Source organism: Zea mays, chromosome 10 (assembly GCF_902167145.1).
Source record: "Zea mays cultivar B73 chromosome 10, Zm-B73-REFERENCE-NAM-5.0, whole genome shotgun sequence".
In the NCBI taxonomy this organism is placed as follows: domain Eukaryota; kingdom Viridiplantae; phylum Streptophyta; class Magnoliopsida; order Poales; family Poaceae; genus Zea; species Zea mays.
Genome location: NC_050105.1, coordinates 68,650,328 through 68,656,604, shown reverse-complemented (window position 1 = coordinate 68,656,604; position 6,277 = coordinate 68,650,328). Strand labels below are relative to the sequence as shown.

The following is a 6,277-nucleotide window of genomic DNA, read 5'->3' as shown; positions in this document are numbered from 1 at the left end:
GAGCCTCGAGGATCACCGTTGGATCCAACGGTTACCCATCGGTGACATAAATTTTCGTCGCTAGTTTAATCGGTCTCTACATCCCACTATCCCTTAAACCATCGGTGAAATAATTTCATAGCCAGTTTGCAATAATTTGTGGTGATAAGGGCATTGTGATAGCTCATTTTGTAGTGGCTAATGCAATGCATGTGTAGTTTCTTTATGAAAAATAAGCACAAACGACAATATGTTTGGAACACAAACACATTTATTAGGATATGCAGTACATCACACATACTACTTATACAATAATTTTGGGATTAATTAAATGTACCATCAATTAACGGACCTTTTTCAATTCATGTACATCACTGAAAAAGTCTTTCTTACTAGCAGTAGATCAATAAGCTCACACGGAATAGATGTACATTGAAGCTATAATGTCCTTGATGACGAATGAGAGCGTGTACGCGTCTTCGCGCTTGTACATGAAATCTGCAACTCGTGCAACATTGATGGCTATGTCGAGAAGTGCTCTAGGGCGTTCCTGCTCGAGGCTATCTTGGACGATGTCCATCCATGCCTCTTCGATTACCGCTCTAAGTTTCTCGTTGGCTTCCTTTATTGTCACGTTGTACTGCTTCATGCAAGTTTGAACCGTGGATGCCACATGGTCTGAAGAAGCTTGTTCCCGCTTCATCAAGGAAATTAAAGCAAGAACAAGCAATGTGAGTCTTTAGAGAATACGTATATAGTCAGCTGATGGGGAATATATGACTAGCTAGAATGTGGTGGAGAGGTTTTGGTAAACCTCATGTGACACGATGTCGTTGGCGATGCGGCCCACAATACAAGCACCTCTGATGATTTTGGGGAAGGTGAAAACCCACTCGACGTCCTCTCTAGTAGTCACATTTCCCAGTGAAACCAACGCAAGATTTGCCATCTGCATACAAGCACTGGTAGGGATAGATTTTTGGAGGTGCTCCTCAAGACTAGTTGGCACGAAGTGTTCGTCGCGCCATTTGACCTCAGCATGGTAGAACTTGGCACTATTAATCACCTATAAAATGGGGTAAATGTAAGGTTGGTAAAATCAATTTTTTTTAAAAAAAAAGAAGAAGAAAAGCTTGTCATGATCCCTTGGAGCAGAAGTTTGTTTACCATTTTTTTGATGAGTTCAGCATGCATGTTCCCCTGAAGTTTTAACTCCTCCTCGATCTTGTTCGTAGCGTTAAATATCCTGACCAAGAGTGCCTTCAAGCCTGCTGGAAGCTGCTGTGCCATCTGTTCGTCCCACCTATCTCATTAATTAGGGTTGTTTTTATTTCTTCAAGCAAAGAAATGGTAAATATATTCTGAGTTGTATATAGTTGCGCTCTAACGATATGATTTCAAATAAATGTAACCAACCTTTCCATGGCTGCGGTGAAGACATTGCTCTCCTCTGTGGTGCTATAGTTGTCCATAAGGTCATCAAACAAGCTTATGAATACGAAGATCTTGACTATCATGATCCGTGAGCAATAGGGATCATGTATTACTCCGAGCATCCAGAAATGAAGCTCCACCATTCTGTCCCGCGCAAAGCTCAGGTCTATATGCAATCGGAAATCATTCCACCATCTACACATGGTTTAGCAAAGTCGTTAACATTGGCGGAGGACACAAAAAAAGTTATGTATGGCTGAATATAGGTAGAAAAATAGGCAATGTTGAAGGCTCTAGAGTCAAACACATGACCCACACATTCGAGGCATAAATCCTTAACACCACAATACAATCCCTCAGTTGCTATAAGCAAATATATAACGGTTTTAAAAGTTTAGATATGGCGCACACCACACTACGCCAAAACGAGTTCTCCGCCACTGGTGGTCAACATTATTATTGTTTGATAATCAAGTAAGCAGTTCAAGTAAGTAATTAATCGTTACCAACGAACTTGACGACCCTATAACTATATATGTAGCAGTGTGTGTAGTGTAGTTTGTTGCTTACATTGTAAGTTCTTTGAGCTCATCACAGTAGATGGCTTGCGAGATGTTGTAGTCCAGCTTGGCGAACTCTAGTATGGTTTCATCTCGCGTGCTCTTCTTCTCGTACACGGGGATGTAGCGCCTCGCCTCCACCCTCTTCACCCGCCTGAACCGTGGCGTCTCCAAAGCGCACCTCACCTCCTCGGCAAGCTCCGGCTCCAGCAGGTTCTTCTGCACCACCAGGGATTGCAGGCGGCTCTTGCTCCAAGCGACGATGCCGTCAAGTATCTCCTCCCCGTGAGTTCTCGCATGCGCGGCGTCATGCAGCATGAGCAAGCAGCTGGCATCGTCGCCTGAGACGATGGCCCCGCTCTCGTCCCTGAATTTCTCGAACACATCTGTGTGTTGTCGTCCACGAATTCGAATTCAAAAAATTGCATCAGTCGGGTCCACGCTTGAGACATGGTAAACTGTTTTGAAGATTAAAATATATTCTTATGAATTATTGCCTAAAAACGCATTAAGATATCCTTATACGATCGACTGAGTGAACGTAAGCTTAGTTATATATGCTAGACATAGTTTTAAAATTTTAGGTCTCTCGTATGTAGTGCGCTCCTGATCCTCGGATTTCTGGAGACGGCCCTGATCAGACTCAGTCAATGACATGCAACCAAGAACTAGCTATAGGGTACCAAATTTTACCTGAAGAGATTGTGTACCCATGCTTCCTGAGCAAATAGAACCGCAGGGAGGTGACCTAGAGATCGTCGAGGCCGTCTCCTCCGTCGTCGTGGTGGTCGTAGATAGAGCAAAGCAACTGGTCGATCTCCTCGTTGTAGTGGTAGTCCACCCCGAGGCGCTGTAGTGTGTCCACGAGCTCCATCTTACGAAGCAGGTCGGAGGAGGCGATCGTTTCGTGTATGATCTGCCTCACTTGTTGCTCCTTGACCTTTGCCCTCTCCTTCATGGACAAGAGCTGCGACAGAAGAAAACGTAGTACGTTAAAAGTTTATATGCCAGAGGAAGAAGACAAATGCAAGGAGAATGAAGGCATGTATACTATACGTACCTGTGACGGAGTGCATGGGACGTGGTGGAGGAAGAAGTCACCCCATGGGCTCGGGGTGTAGGTCCGTGACTTGCGCTGCTGCGCCTGCGAGACCAGAAGGACGGGGCCGCTCGTGGCCATCTCTGGACTGGATGGCTAGCTAGCTGCTGCCTGCTGGCCTGGTGCCCGCGCGCTAGATCAATGCGTGGTTTTATTACTTAGTAGCTTGGAGTTGGAGAAGACTTGCCTAGATCACTCGCTTTATATAGAGACTCACCAAGGGGAGGCACGACATGAAAGGTTAAAAAACTTTTGTTCTGGTTTATTTGAAACCGGTATTGAGAATAACTTTAGCGCCAGCTTTAAATCTAAAAGTGCATGCAAAAGATATTATATATTAGCCCTGGTGGTTGTCCACAACTGATACTGATATATTAGCTAATTTAGTACTGGTTAATATAAGAACCGGTACCAACACATTTAGTGCCGATTATATGTCACACCCGGTTTTAAGGAACAAAATCGGGTGCATCTCATACATGCGCTAAAAAAGACAACATATATAATAATATAGTGTATAGAGATAAATGTCATAATATAATCAGAGTACATATTACATAGCGGAAGTCTTATAAAATAACAGATAAATATAACATGATCTAAAATCCATCCTTGGCGCCAGAAAGTCAACTGGGAGACGACGACCTAGACCTCTCACGAACACATCGCAGCATCCTCCATGTGCCTCATCCTGTGGTACCTATCCTTAACCTGTGGGGGGTGTGAGACAACAAGGGTGAGCTCACACATGTTCATCGCTCAACAAGTTGTGGTGAATAATGTGCATGAACTCATAAAAGGTAGGAGTTCATGTGATGTGTAAGGCTGATCAACAATAGGGGTTACAGCTGAGCATTGCTTTTAATAAGTTGGTCAAATTTTATTAGCAGTTACTAAGTGTAAGTAAATACCAAACCATAATAAATAATAGAACAAAATTAATAACAAATCCCATGCAATGCATATGACGAATTGAATTTAAGTTCCATAGATTAATCATGCGAGAGTCCTGAGCTGCTCTTGACCGTGAGCTCGGCTAGTATTTCAGTTTTACACTCTGTAGAGGTTGTACCCTTTACCCACAAGTCGTGTTTCCCATGTCGCCAGGGTTTGCAAGGCCCTTAGACACTACTGAGGTAAATGGCTAGGGATCCACTACGAGGCCTTTACAAAGTTCCACTAGCTTCCGAAAACCCGCTATAGTTTATGAGAAAAGCACTTGCAAGAATACCTCGTCTGACTACCATCGCAGCAAAATCAACCCGAGAACCTCCTTGCATCCAACTTCCCTACTGCACTTGCCCCTTTCGGGTAAGGTAGTCTTCCACTAGCTTTCCTAATTAGTTAGCCAAGTGATCCCATTCCTCCCTTGTGGTGGCACGTGTTTCTCAAGTTAAGCTCCATGTTTCAATTAACAATAATATAATGACCTTGACATGAACATAAATAAAATAACATAATAATAGGAACATGGATATAATGAAATATTAATCCCAAAACCATATAGAGCAATAGCAAAACTAACCAAATGTTTCAGGGTAAACAAAGTAAACAGGATAAACAGACTAGGGTGACCTATTGGGTCCCATCAAAGTTAAGCCTATGCATGAATAAATAATTGTAACGAACATTATTGGGTAAATGAAGGTGATCAAGGGCACAATGTGTCTGGCACTTGAGATTCCAGTCACCAGGGTGATTCTTCAGATCCTCGTGACCTCACTACTAGTTGTAGCAATACAAACAAACATTGTATAGACAAAATTAACATCACACCAAATATAAGAACATACTGCATAATAATGATCTACACGTAGCTACGAGATCGCGGGAACGAGAACCACTAAAATCGGAGTTACTATTAAGGAGTTATGACTTTATAGAGAATTTATGTGATTAAAATGTTAAACTATATTATAAATTGGTTAATATAAATCATATAAGAGGTTATTCCATAAATAATTATCTCAACTTTAATTTAAGTTATAAATTGACCATATATCATATTCTAGTAGATTATATTGATAAGCAGTTTAACCAACGTAAGTTAAATAAACATCTAATTATAAAAGAATGAGCCATGATATAATAAATGTTGTTAATTCGTAGTAAATATTTATACGAGACTAACGCAACTTGAATGGATCAAATCGAAGTTAAAACGGATAAGTTGTGAATTTCCTAAGGTTTTATGTATTTGATATAAGATTTATTAAGAGATAACTTTTAATATGTTGTTCATGTCAAAACAGAGACCCTAATTGATAAACAATAATAATACCGAATTATAGGAACTAGAATGAATTAATTTGGAGCTAGAATGGATTTTCTATGAATTAAATAAATTTCTGGAATTATTTTAACACTAAAAATCATTTTCTAATTGAATTTCTAAATTTTTCCTATGATTCTGGACTGCGCCTCAATTTCTATAGAAGACGGGGGCCTCTGCGTAAGTATTCTCGTGACTCAGGTGAATCCCTATGCGGACGGCGGGTTATTTCTCAGAACCCCGAGGGTTTAAACGAAAAAGGACCAGCTGAAAGGGTAACCACTAACTGCAACCGTCCGATTGGAAATCAGGGGCTCGGATTAGATCCCCAGACTCGCTAACCGGTACGCACAACTGGCCATCGGATCAAGATCCTATGGCTACGATGAAAACAAAGTCATAAACTCCCATGGCCGTTGATCTACCCACCGACGGACACGATCATCCGATCGAATCGGTACCGCCCTAATCTAATGACGGCCGTTCACGGTGATCCAACGGCACACGCAGGTCAACCCCAACCTGCACCCAAACGCGGTGGCGCCGCCCACACTTGCGGCGGTGAGTTCGACGGCGCATAAGGATCCGGTGCCCGAGCAACAACCCCCCCCCCAGCGACTCCAACACGATGCCCAAGTCCACTATAACATCCCAAATTCTAACCCAGGTTTGAAACCTAACCTAAACCCCCCCTTTTCCTTATTACCTATTCCAAAACTCTCTTAGATTCCCCCCATCATATGCGTACACTTTGTTTCAGTATGAGCACCTCACTTAGCTTTTATTTTCCAGCACCTAGATTACCTACTAAATAAATTATTCAAAAGGAAAAGAAACAAAAATGGAAATGGGACTTAGAAAATAAAAAGAAAAAGAGAAAACTCTCCCTCCCCCCTGCTGGGCTGAATCCGGCCCAAGCCGCGCCCCCCCCTC

The 6,277-nt window shown here is 42.2% G+C and overlaps 1 pseudogene; it reads right to left on the bottom strand.

Annotated features, from left to right (window-relative positions):
- Positions 1 to 302: 302 nt before the first annotated feature.
- On the bottom strand, positions 303 to 3,231 carry LOC103641171 ((E)-beta-caryophyllene synthase-like; annotated as a pseudogene).
- Between the last annotated feature and the right edge of the window lie 3,046 nt (positions 3,232 to 6,277).